Genomic DNA, 14248 nt, shown 5'->3' with positions numbered 1-14248 from the left:
CAATTAAATTTTAAAGAAAAGCGTGCATGAGAGTTAACATTTTTGAGATACTGTGTGTCTGAAAACATCTTACTGCGCATTGTTTTGGTCTAAGTGTTTGTGTTCTCCCAAAATTTGTATGTTAAAATAGAATCCCTAATGTGATAGGGTTAGCAGATAGGACCTTTGGGAGGTGATTAGGTCATGAGGATGCAGCCCTTATAAATGGGATTAGTGCCCTTAGAAAAGAGATCCCAGGGCCGGGCACCATGACCCAAGCCTGTAATCCCAGCAGTTTGAGAGCCTGAGGCAGACAGATCACTTGACCTCAGGAGTTTGAGACCAGCCTGGGCAACATGGTAAGACTCTGTCTCTACTAAAAATACAAAAAAAAACAGCTGGGAGTGGTGGTGCTTGCCCATAGTCCCAGCTACTCAGGAGGCTGAAGTGGGAGGATCGCTTGAGCCCAGGGGCGGAGGCTGTAGTGAGCCAAGATCACGCCACTACACTTCAGCCTGGGTGGTGGAGTGAGATGGGGTCTCAAAAAAAAGAGACCCCAGAAAGCTGCCTTGGGAGGACACAGCTAGAAGGTGCCTTTTCTGGACCAGAAAATGGGTCCTCCCCAGACACTGAATTTGCTAGTACCTTGATCTTGGACTTCACAGCATCAGAACTGTGAGAAATAAATTTCTGTTGTTAATAAGATACCCAGTTTATGGTAGTTTGTTGTAACCCAAATAGACTAAGGCATACATCCACTCTAAATTAGACTTACACAGTGTAGAAAACACTAGGAATCATTTTATTTTCTCAGAATTTTGAGAGCATTCCTTCTAGTCTGTCTTGTTAAATGGTCCAAAGCCATTTTGGTTCTTGATCTTTTATGGAGAAACTGCCCTTCACCCTCTCAGGAAATTTGTGGCACCCTTTTCCTTTGCTTTGCTTTTTCTTTATTTGGGTGATTTGCGCATTTAAAAAAAACCATTTACAAAATATTAATGAGTGATTAATTAAGTCCTAATTAGGCAGCCCTTTTACTCTGGAAACATATGCCTTCCATTCTGGGAAGATTTCTTGAATTATTTAATTGATATTGTTACCCTCATTTTCTGAATTCTCTCTTTATGGAGGTGCTATCATTAGCATGCTGGATCTTCAGGACTCAAATTAAAATGTTTTGGTTTGTTTGTTTTACTTTCTCTCATTTTATCTCTTTTTTTCCTTTTTTGCTCCACATACTAGGAAATTGACCCAAATTTATCTTAAAACTCTTTGGTTGAGATTCTTGATAATAACTGTTACTGGTCTCATCATTTTGATTTCCAACAGCTTTTTATGTTTCTCTGATATTTTTCCTCTTTTGATACATGAGTAAAATATCTTATCTTGATAAATATAATGTTTTGTGCAGATTCTTTGTTTTGCCTTCTATTTTTCATGTTAAATACTTACTTCTGATGCTGGGTGATACTTGGGTGTCTCATAATTAAGCGTGTGATTCTCCAAATATGATTCGAGCCCTGAGTGCATGCATTGGGCCCCTTGACTGTGGGCTTCACTGTTAGAAGTGCTGCTTTGTCCATTTCGTTGGGAAATTGCTATGCTGGCAGACTTATACTTACACCTATATTTAGGTCTTTTTTGCTTGGTGCCTCTGTGGGTTGGTTTCCTTGAAAGCAGACACTGAAACAAAATTGGAGTGCAAGATGATTTTTAGGAATCAACACTGTACATTAAGGCCCAGGGGAAGGAAGAATTGGGCAAAGCAAGAAGTCAAACTGTAGCTGGGGGTGGTGGCTCATGCCTGCAATCCGAGAACTTTGGGAGGAGGCAGAGGCAGGTGGATTACTTGAAGTCAGGATTTCGAGACCAGCCTGGCCAATATGATGAAACCACATCTCTACTAAAATTATAAAAATCAGCTGGGCGTGTTGGTGGGCGCCTATAATCCCAGCTACTTGGGAGGCTGAGGCAGGAGAATCGCTTGAACCCGGCAGGCAGAGGTTCCATGATCTCAGATCATGCCATTACACTGCAGCCTGGGCAACAGAGCGAGACTCCATCTCTAAATAAATAAATAAATAAATAAATAAATAAATAAATAAATGTCCAACTGCAATGCAGGCCACCCTGGCAGGGAGCTCTGGAGGGAGGTTTGTCCATCAGAGTGTTCCATATTGAGCTGAACTGGCTTCGTCTATGCCCACCTCTATCAGTCGTTGGATGTGGGCCATCCCAGGGAGGGCACGACCTTGGGCAAGGGTGCTGTCTGCAGCTGAACCAGACATGTGAAGGAACTGATAGGGCTCCCCTAAAATGTGCAATCAGTTGGTCCTAGAAGAGGGATCTGGGCAGTGCCTTTCTGTGTTTACCGTAGAGCTAGTCAGATTCCCCAAGAAGGCTCTTCCAGACGCTTTCATTTCTACAGGATATTAACTTGTTCTAAGGGTCAAATAGGGAGTGTTGGGAGGGAGGAGCGGTGGGGAGGGAGTTATCTCAAATCAGTCTATAAAGTTTCTCATTATATCATCTTTTTCAGTATGAATATCCCATCTTTATCTGTGCCTGGTATTCCACAGGGCAAAGACACTTTATTTTATCCCATTCTAGGAACAAACCTCCAGGCTGTGATTTATAGAGAAAGAAATGTGGGGTTTAACTCCACAAAAACAAACAAACACAAATCCTCGTGTTGTTAGCTGCTCCCCGGCATCCTCCCCTACCACAATCTTCCTGTCCCCAGAGGTACATAGTTCCACCAATTTCTGACTCTTTTGGAATGTGTGTGGCCTGAGTCAGCTTGCCCAACTGGGTCTCCCTCTGCAGGCTTGGCATCAGTGTGCGTGCAGTTACTATGTCATATCAATCATCTGCCTGCTTTGCAGCTTCAACAATTTTGCTGCTATTATGTCCTCTCCTGTTCTCGTTGTCCTTGAGGGCTTATACTTAAAATAATCCCTTTACTCTCTTTTTCCTCAGTTTGGATCGTTGAAGAGATAAATGCATGTATATTTGCCATCTTTAACTTGATTTTGTTTTTAAAGAGACACCGTATGTAATTTTTCTTCCCAACTAACTGTAGAACTTCCTCAGCACAAATTAGAAAAGCAGCATGGAAGTGTAAAATCAGCAAGGCTTCATAGCTTGTGGCTTTTTCACCTGACTAACAAGATCTTTTTCCATCTGAGCTGCACTTAATTGTCAAATGGGGATCTGAGTAGCTTTCAGAAAGTTATATGAGATCAAGTGTATAAATTACCTGGCTTGCAGTAAACAGATATTAAATTTAGTTCTTAGTTCTCTTTAAAGCCAGAGATGAATGTAGTTTATAATTAAAACATGATGAGGTCGAATAAAACACTTGAAATTCAGTTGTGGGTGGGCTTGCTTATGATCTCCATGTGTGGCTCCACAGCCTCTCATTCCTGGATATAGCGGAGTGGCAGAACAGGCTGCCAGAATCATCCTAAAGCAAAAGACGGCAGAGCTCCCGTTCACCAGCTCCTCACCTTTGGTTTACCAACAGGGCTCTGGTTTCTTGGCATTTTCTTCTTTTCTTTTTTTTTTTTCGTCTAATAGCTCATTTATTTTTATCCCCATTCTTGGCCTGCGTATCAGGCTCATAAGAGACATAGCATGCACAAAAATCCACAATTGTTATGAACCCCAGTAGCTTTACTTCCATGGTTCAACGGTGGCTGTAAGAAGTGAAAACTAAATTACAGTTGGGTGGCTCCATGGTGTGCATTACTTGTTTATGTCTTCACCTTTAAGTCTGAGAATGTGACATTCTTTGGGCTGTGCTGAACGAACTTTCTTGGGAAGACTTGCAATCAGACCTGGCTGACTTTCCAGTCTCATTTTCACACGTTATTGCTCCCCGACGCCTCATTTTGCCCCTAATTCTCCCACAGTAGAAACACACACACACAAAGAAACAGAAACACATACCCTACACCAGGGTCTCTCAATGTTTGCTCCCTACTCTACCAGCATCAGAAATGTCAGGCTTGCATATTAAAAATTCTGGCCGGGCAAGGTGGCTCACATCTGTAATCCCAGCACTTTGGGAGGCCAAGGCTGGTGGATTACCTAAGGTCAGGAGTTCGAGACCAGCCTGACCAACATGGTGAAACTCCATCTCTATCTAAAATACAAAAAAATTAGCTAGGCATGATGGTGGAAGCCTGTAATCCCGGCTACTTACTTGGGAGGCTGAGGCAGGAGAATCACTTGAACCCAGGAGGTGGAGGTTGCAGTGAGCCGAGCCGAGACTGTACCACTGCACTCCAGCCTGAGCAACAAGAACGAAAGTCTGTCTCAAAAGAAATAAATGAATTAAATAAAATAAAAAATAAAAATGGAGATTCCTGGCATTTATTCAAGAAGAAGTAAACTTTTTTAAATATTAAAAACATTTTATTAGGGAGTTAATTGTACTATATGTATTTCAGGAGTTATATCCAGGAAGTACATTTAATTAAAAAAATAGGTTTAGGGGGTACAAGTGCAGTTTCATTACATGAATATATTGTGGAGTGGTGAAGTCTGGGCTATTAGTATAACCATCACCCAAATGGTGTACATTGTATCAATTAGGTAAGAAGTAATTAAACACCTTGTGCCACAGACCCCATTGGCCTTGAATCTTTTCTCACACCATGTTTTTAGATGCATGCAATTAAATACATAGGATCACAAAAAAAACTATACAGTTTTCTATCTATAAAACTACATGTTAATTTTCTGATGCAGCAATGTATGTGCTTATTTACTAACACATAAAATAAGATTTAGTATCAAGTTGAATAGCTTCTATTATTTTAGCATAAATGTTATTTTGAGAAATCTACAAGAGTAATGTGACATCAAAATACTTGTGCTTTCTATTAGTGACATCCCAGATACTACTAATGCTACCTAGTTTGTTACCTGTTTTCAAAATGCTAAATTTCAGTTACAGTTTAGTTAATGAAAATAAAGATGTAAATTGTTTTCCATCCAGGTTCAGCCACCTGCTGAGTTCTAATTAGGTACACTATTAAAGTCCACTGGAGGCCATGGTTTTGGACTAGTGTCCTGTACCAGGCCGCAGCAGACCAGACCAAACCAAAATGGACTCCCTCATGCTAAGTGCCACATAATCCAACTGAAACTGAAAGGAAACAGGTAAATCCCCAAACAGGAGATTCACAGCAATCAATTAGAAAGACCCTATTGTACCTGAGTCAGTGTAAAAAGAAAGTTCCTCTGCTTTAATCCTTACAAAAAAAGTAGTTTGTAGTAACTTGATATTAAACAATCTACTTTTTTATTAATCTCTTTCCTTGTTCCCACCTTACAGAAACCAACCATTCTGCATTGCCCAGTGAAATATTCATTCTATTTTATAGAATGAAGTGTTGCCTGATTCTAATATTGCAAATAAAAGCCAGTTAAATCTTTAAACTAAATTGGTTGCAATTTTGTCTTTTGACGACACCAAGTTAAAAAGTGAAACAAAACAAAAAGTGTTCTTCTAAATCTATTGAATTTGTCTCAGGGACAAGGCTAAGAATCTGCATTTCGACAAGCTTCCAGAACAGAACCACCAATCAATGCCATGTTTCCAAAACAGGAAACAGTGCCAACCCTCTGTGTACCTATAAGCCTTGCCCTAGGCACCAATTGGCCTTCTCACAAACACTAGTGGATGCTATTCAGCTAGCTAAAGTCTTACCATGTCTTCCCTGACAATTTTCTTTATCACTCCACCCTATCCTCAGGCAGATTTAGTTGCTTTTTCATCTGGGCTCCATGGACTTCTGGAATGCACTCATTGCTGTATTTAAGTGTCACTCAGTTCTGTAAGAGAAGGATGGAACAGTGTGTGATAAAATGTTAGTATCAGCAGGAAAAACTCAAAGAGCACGTGAAGTCCTGGACAATACATTTCACATTCCTGTTGTTATAACCCAACCAACAGAGAATCCTAAAAATTCCTAAAAATTTTGGAAGGGCTTTGTAAGATCATTTATCTTGTCTCTGAGCTCCATTTTATGAGCTTGAGGTTTTTGTCCTGGGACTCCCAAGCACATTCCCCACTCAGCTTCATCATCTGCAGAGTGGGCTCCTCGGCCTATTCCCACTTACCGTTTGTTCTCTCAGATCTGTACCCCGAGCCCTTGAAAGTTCTTACTCAAGTTGTCTTCAAGCAAGGGCCTCTCTTCATTGTTAATTATTCTCTTATCTGCAGCTAGTAGCAGCCTAGTTGGGGCTTTAGAGTTTGAGGATGGAGGGAAAGGAGAAGCAGCTGACTTCACAGTGCTCTGGTCTCCAATTGGATTATATTTTAAAAAATAAATCAGATCTTTATTCCACAGACTTCTTCCTGCAAACACATCTGTACCTCATGCTGAAGAGGGTCTATTGCCCTCTCTAGTTTCAGTTACATTATCAAAGTCGTCAGGCACCAGGAGAGGCAGGGAGTGGGAGGAATGGATGAGAGAGAAAAGTTCATCAAATCACATATAAGTACTTTTTCAGGTGCTTATCTATCCCTTGAGACCTGACTTTTCAACAGCAGAGCCCTCTGTTTAAAAGCAAGTGATTTTTTTCTGTTGGGCAATTTAGCCCCTTTAAGTTAAAGTTCTCTCATTCAATTATAATACTAAGTATGTTGTAGGAATGTATTACATAGAGCAGTTCGCTCAATATTACATGCATAGTAAATGCTCAATAAAGGAGAACTTTATTATTATTTCTCTCTTGTGTCCAACACACAGCAGAGTGCTGCCACATAATAGGTGCTCAGTAAACTCTTAAGGGCTTTTAGTTCAAGAAAGAAAGAAAAAACCTTGTCAAGGGTGATCAATGACTATCTGGGCTGGTGGTGTGGGGGTAAAATAATTTACCAAGACACCTGTAGATAAAGAAAGGCAGATTTAGCTGGGCACGGTGGCTCATGCCTGTAATCCCAGCACTTTGGGAGGCCAAGGCAGGTGGATCACTTGAGGTCAGGAGTTCGAGACCATCCTGGCCAACGTGGCGAAACCCCATCCCTACTAAAAATACAAAAATTAGCTGGGCATGGTGGTGCATGCCTGTAATCCCAGCTACTTAGGAGGCTGAGACAGGAGAATTGCTTGAACCCGGGAGGCGGAGGTTGCAGTGAGCCGAGATCACACCACCACACTCCAGCCTGGGTGACAGAGCAAGACTTCGTCTCAAAAACAATAAATAATAATAATAAGAAGAAAGGCAGATTTATTAGAGAAAGTAGGAAAACACGCTGTGAGGAGGCAACTGGAAGGCCAGCAGGCGCTGACTGCAAGGAAACAAAGGTTCGCTGCGCAGTTTTTAGAATAGTGCTCATGCTGTCTATTGAGGAGGGCTTTGTGCAGTATGGATAATGCCAAGGTTGCTGTGAGCTAGCTTGCAGGTGTTTGCTGATAGTTACGCAGATTGAGGGTTATTTACGCAGGAGGTGTATGTGTCCTGGACCATGAAGAAAGGCAGACTTGCATCTTATCAGCTTTCTCTTTTTGCTTCTCCCTGCTCCCACCAACCTGACTTCCTTTCCCTAATTAGGACTCCACAAACCTGAGAGTCACAAGACCGAGGTCCAAGTCCTGCCTCTGCCACTAACTTGCTTTGTGACCTTGTGCAACATTCTCTATTTTCCAGAGTGAATGGTCTCTTATACCCACTAAATGGACTGGATTATCTAATTTCAAAAGCAGTGGTTCCAAAGTTTCAGAGTCAACTGGGGATGATAATAATAAAAATGATGATGATGTGAAGCAATAGTATTTTAGATCTCCACTCTAAAATTTCACAAGGAAATTTATATTTTAATTTTTGACTGTGATTTTGACCATTAAATTAGGCTGAGAACTACCATCCTAGAGTTCTTGTATCTCTATCTCTCATAGATTATATTTTAGAAGAGTACAATGAGTTATGCAAATGGCTCTAATAGGAAAATAAAATATAGAATCTTCCCAATACACTGAATTTTTCTATCATAAGAGCAGCTTTCATCCCTGCATGCTCTACACCCTCATTTCTTCAGTAAATACTTGTTTTGTGCCCACTACACCAGGACATATGGAAGAACCAGGGATCCCAAAGGAAACAGAAGAAGCCTTTCCTTAGAGGGCCTCGGAAGCTGGGGAAGGAGGGAAGACAAGAAAACCAGTGATCTTAGTACAAACATCCCTGTCACAATGAAGGGAAATCCAGGATGCAATGGTACCCAGGAGGAGCTCAGAACTCAGTCTTGGGTGAAAAACTTGAAAGCAGTAACATCTAGCTGTGCCTTCTCTGTTTTTTTTGTTTTGTTTTGTTTTGTTTTTTGTTTTTTTTTTTTCAATACAAAGGGAAGCCCTCCTTGAAATATCAAGGCTTCTTAATAGCAAATACACTAAGCTGAGCCACAACCTGCAGATTGATTAAACATACAAAACTCCCCTCTGTGCAATAGTAAAATATAATTAAAGCCTCGATGCCATTAAATGAGAGAAAGAAACACCACTTTTCCTCCCGCTAAATAGGAGCTGAATCAAATTCTTAAGCATCTACCAAGTGTTCATTGTATACTCAAGCTAAACTTTCTTTTGGCTTCCAGAGGGGTGGGAGTTTGGGCTGCAGTTACCAGTTTCATCACTGGGCAGTTTGGAGGGGGTAGGGGTCTTTTGCTTGATGATATCATTAAGATTTCCCTAGTGTGGACAGAAAAGTTATTAACTTGCCAGCGAAAGATACTTAAATGCCATCAAAAAGTTTCGAATTTCTCATAATTTTCCTTAATGGTGCAAAAATCGTCTCGGGACTCCAGTTCTGAGATGTCATTTTCAAAGAACTCTGTGCTGGAAGTTTCAAATTACCTAATTACCATATTTATTGCCAGAATCTGTCTTCTAATCCCTGGTGACTTTGTCAGGTATATTTATGTGCTGTTTCTTTTCTTCTTTGGCGGTGGGTACTGAGCTGGGTTTGTTGCAATATGAATTGGAGAGCCCTTTGGTTAGGGACAATAGAAGGAAGCCTGGGGCAGGAATGGCCCTGAAGGGTACACCCTGCCAGCGCCAGACAGAGAGGAAACCATGGCTAGCTTCCAAGTAATCATTACTGGCATCAGAGACACCATATTGCAATTGTAATGGATATAAATTAAGCTACACGTTAGTCTGGCTCCTCTCCTGCTTAGACCACCCAAGCCAGGAGCCCACTTGAGTTCTAGTTGGATCCAGAAATGATTCCTCTTCATTCTTTCCTTAATTGATGCTCAGCCACAAAAAGTTCATTGTCATGAGGAAGGAGATGACAAATTAAATGTTAATCATATTTAAGGGTCATGTAGTTCTATCCAATGGAAAGAACAGCTTTGATCCTAAAGTCTTTAAAAGAACTGGGGCTTGCTTTATGGCCGCCAAAGGTCAGTTTTATACAGTTCAGTGGGCAGAGCAGTTTGGGGTTTTTTTTGTTTGTTTTTTTGGGGGGAGTTTGGGCATTATTAAAAACAACAAAACCTCATTTTAACTTATCTCAAACATCCTCTATGACACCTGATTCTCTGAAAAAAATCCTCTGGTGGGAGAAAATGAACATGACTTAGCAGTTTCCTAGTCTATTTTCTTTTGCTTCTTCTCATTAAGATAAAAGAAATACCACATACACACAAAACTAAATAAAATAGAAAATTAATTCTTGAAAATGCTTTCTCTTTGAATGATCAAATGTACTATCTGGAAGGGCTTTAGGTTTACAGACTAGTATGGCTGGATAGTTTTGCTATCTGTTTTTGAATTAAGATGTTCTTAGTATTTTTTCTCTCAATTATTGCAATATTTTCATATATCCTTTATTTTTTCTCCTTCTAGGTTAAAAACTATCTTCCTGGCTGGGTGTGGTGGCTCACGCCTGTAATTCCAGCACTTTGGCAGGCCGAGGCAGGCAGATCACGAGGTCAGGAGATCGAGACCATCCTGGCTATCACGGTGAAACCCCGTCTCTACTAAAAATACAAAAAAAAAAATAATAATTAGCTGGGCGTGGTGGCGCACTCCTGTAGTCCCAGCTACTCGGGAGGCTGAGGCAGGATAATTGCCTGAACCTGGGAGGCAGATGTTGCAGTGAGCTGAGATCGTGCCACTGCACTCCAGAATGGGCGACAGAGCAAGATTCCTTCTCAAAAAAAAAACAAAACAAAAAAAAAACTATCTTCCATTAATGGCTGGGTGGTTCCTTTTGAATTAAGATACTATTGGCCACTTTCTCTCTAGACTCTTGCACTATGTTACCAAACACACACACACACACACACACACACACACACACACACACACATATTTCCCTTTCGAGGTTAAAGACTGCCTTCTTTCATATGTCTTCTTTTTGTTTTGTTTTGTTTTTGAGATGGAGTTTCACTCTTGTCGCCCAGGCTGGAGTGCTACTGCACAATCTTGGCTCACTGTAACCTCCGCCTCCCAGGTTCAAGTGCCTCAGCCTCCCAGGTAGCTGGGATTACAGGCACTTGCCACCACGCCTGGCTAATTTTTTGTATTTTTAGTAGAGACAAGGTTTCACCATGTTGACCAGGCTGGTCTTGAACTCCTGACCTCAGGTGATCTGCCCTCCTTGACCTCCCAAAGTGCTGGGATTTCATACGTATTCTTTATTATTTCAAGAGACCCGGTTGTCATATTCCCAAATAGGAACTGCACTTAGCACTTAACTGTCCTCAACAAGAGGGCTCTTTCCTTGCAATATGTAAACAGAGATTTGCTTCAGGAAATATACTGCAATGCCAAGATAAAACAGCATGCCTAGTAGGTACAAGCGCTGACAAAAATGGATCTGATGGCTTCTTAGATGTGCCCAAATACAACAGTAAACCAACATATAAATGACAATGATGTCGTATGCCACAGAAACTAAATTGGACGTTTGTGATTAGAACATGAAGGAAGGAAATTTAACATTTACTGAGCATACACAGAAGCAAGGAGCTGAACCCAGTGCTTTCCCAAAGTTTTTAAACATTTATTCCTCATAAGGGTTGGGTGCAGTGGTTCATGCCTGTAATTCCAATACTTTGCGAGGCTGAGGCAGGAGGATCACCTGAGGTCAGGAGTTCAAGACCAGCCTGGCCGACATGGTGAAACCCTGTCTCTATTAAAAATACAAAAATTAACTGGGCTTGGTTTTGCACACCTGTATTCCCAGCTGCTTGAGAGGCTGAGGCAGGAGAATCACTTGAACCTGGGAGGTAGGGGTTGCAGTGAGCCAAGATTGTGCCACTGCACTCCAGCCTGGGTGACAGACTGTCTCTAAAATAAAAATAAAATAAAATAAAATTTATTCCTCACAAGAATCCTGCAAGATAGGCCTTTTTCTCCCAGTTAAATAGTCACTTATTGATTCATTCCTTCTTCACACTCTGTGTTAGAATAAAAAATATATTTGGTCTTTGTCCCTGGTTCTCTGTACAGAATTCCTGAAACCCTTGTAATTTCTTGAGTGATCAGGATAACAGGAGCATCTTTTGTTAAATTTGGTTTTCCTATAGAGATCCTAAAACCCTTGGAATTCTAAGTGATAAGAGTGTCTTTTGTTATTTATAACAAGCCCTTTGGATCACACCTGAGTTTATGCTAGTGAGGTGACAGAGGTGGGGCCCCTACACAGCCTCTGGATGCAGCCACCAGAAAGACCAAGTAAGTAATTAGAAGGTAGGAATTTTCAGCCCCACCCACCAACCTTCGGGGACAGAAGGAGGACCCTTGAGATTAAAAAGTTCTATAAACGCAACGCAATTTGCTAAGCTTTTGCTTTGGTGAACACAGCCAGGTAGTAGGAAGGTGGCACCCTCTGAGAGGGCATGGACGCTCCTGGAATCACCCATCCACCCCCACCATACCTTGCCCTGCTCAATGTCTCTTTCATTTGGCTGTGAGCCCTTATAGCTAATTATCAAGCTTCAGAAGGGGGTTGAGGGATGTCAGCGAATTTGCGGCCAGTTGGTCAGAAGTCCTGGTGGTCCAGAGACTTACACTAACAACTAATGTGAGGTCAGTCTTGTGGGACTGAGCTGCTAATTTATGGGATCTGATGCCGACTCCAAGGTAGTTAGTGTCAGAATTGAATTAAATTTTAGTGCAGCCAGCTGGTGTCTGGAGGATTGGAGAATTGATTGTTGGTGTTGGAAAACACCCTAGATAATCAAAGACACACATAAACTGACTCATGTATTTACTCCATACCCGCTATGGGCCAGGCAATCTGCTAGGCTCTAGCATGAGTCAACCCTATCTTTGAGGGGCTTATAGTTTAGTGAGTGGGCAGGGGTAATTGTAGAAGGTAGCAAAAGATAAATGCTGAAATGTCAAGGGCATTACAGAAATATGAATAAAATGTTGATGAGACTAAGAGCTTCATCAACCTGGAGTCATTGAGAGATCAAGGAACTTTCTCTCCCCTCCTTTCCTAGATAGAAACGAAAGAGAATGAGGGCTTTCGGCTACAAATTTAATCGAATTTTTGCTAGAGCAGCAATCTCACTGATTTTCTTCCAGTAATAAAGGAAGCCGCTCTTGCCATGGGCACTGTTCTTTTTCCCTGCAAGCTCCAAAAGACCCAATTTGGAAGCAGGGGTGGTTGAATAAAAGGAGCAAGCTCTACGCTGCAGGATAATGTGATTTGCAGACACTATGGATAGTGAGCAACTTTCAAATTGTGAAGCCCTTCCAAAATTAGTTTCTCCCTACTTATGGTTTAGACTATTCTTTCGCCAAATTTGTCATGGGATGTTGTGTATTGAGAGTGTTTTGCTTCATAAGTATGGCTGCATTCTCACTAGTGGTGTTACTGGAAAGGGGTCCTGATCCACACCCCAAGAGAGGGTTCTTGGATCTCACGCAACAAAGAATTCAGGACGAGTCCGCAGAATAGAATGAAAGCAAGTTTATTAAGAAAGTAAAGGAATAAAAGAATGGCTACTCCATAAGCAGTGCAGCCGCATGAGCTGCTCTGTTGCTTATACTTATTGTTACTTCTTGATTACATGCTTAACAGAAGGTGGATTATTCATGATCTTCCAGGAAAGGGGTCGGCAATACCCGGAACTGAGGTACCTTTTCAGATCATATAGGGTAACTTCCTGACATTGCCATGTCATCTGTAAACTGTCGTGGCACTGGTGGGAGTGCTAACGCATTATAATTAGAGTACAATGAGCAGGTGTTAGGACAACCAGAGGTCACTGTCATCACCATCTCAGTTTTGGTGGGGTTTGGCCAGCTTCTTTACAGCAAACTGTTTAATCAGTAAGGTCTTCATGACCTGTATCTTGTGTCTGCTTCCTATCTCATCCTGTGACTTAGAATGCCTAACCTCCTGGCAATGCCCAGTGGGTCTCAGCCTCATTTTATCCAGTTCCTCTACAAGAGGAACTTGCAGTTGCTCTGGTTCAAATGCCTCTGATAGAGGGAAGTAAAGAAGAGTGGGATTTGGGGACCCTGAGAATGCTTGGACCACGTGGGGCAATCTCCCCTATCCTGTGAACTATAAATGGCAGTCCACGATGGTGGTTGTGTGGCATTACCACTTCTGACACTAAATGTATATTGTTTTTCCACACTGCTTCTTCAATTCTCTGACAGTAAGTCCAACAATTCAATTTTGTTCTGACACTAACTACCCAGTTACTGAAGACTTCAGTGGTCAAGGGCTCAGTTTCATAAGATTGCCCCCATCGAAGATGCCACCTGCAAATGGGTTTCCAAGGCTGCCCCAATTTTGCCTGGCCAATTATGAATTTGGGGGGTCCCCAAAACCCCACTCAGGTTTGATGATTTGCTAAAATCACTTAGAGAAATAGATCACTATACTTACATCTACCCAGGTATTATAACAGATACAACTCAAATGGTCAAATGGAAAAGATACACAGGGCAAGGTGGGAGTGCCACAGAGCTCCCATAACCTCTGGGTGCACCACCTTCCCGGCACACCAGTGGATTCACAAGCCCAGAAGCTGTTTGAGTCTCCTTGTCTCAGAGATTTTATAACCCAATATCCTGCCCTGCCTTTACCCCCCACCCCCACTCCTGCCACCCGCACCCCACAGGGGAATCGGGATGAGGCTGAGAGCTTTCACCTTCTAATCACGAGTTTTGTCTTTCCAGCCCTCATCCTGAAGTTGTTAGGGGCCTCCTCCACCAATCACCTCATTAGCATAAACTCAGTGTGATTTAAAGGAGCTCATTATGAATAACAAAAGACACTC

This window comes from Hylobates moloch, unplaced genomic scaffold (genome assembly GCF_009828535.3).
Source record: "Hylobates moloch isolate HMO894 unplaced genomic scaffold, HMol_V3 SCAFFOLD_9, whole genome shotgun sequence".
Lineage (NCBI taxonomy): Eukaryota > Metazoa > Chordata > Mammalia > Primates > Hylobatidae > Hylobates > Hylobates moloch.
The sequence above is the reverse complement of the archived record's forward strand: the minus strand, read 5'-3'. Positions refer to the sequence as shown.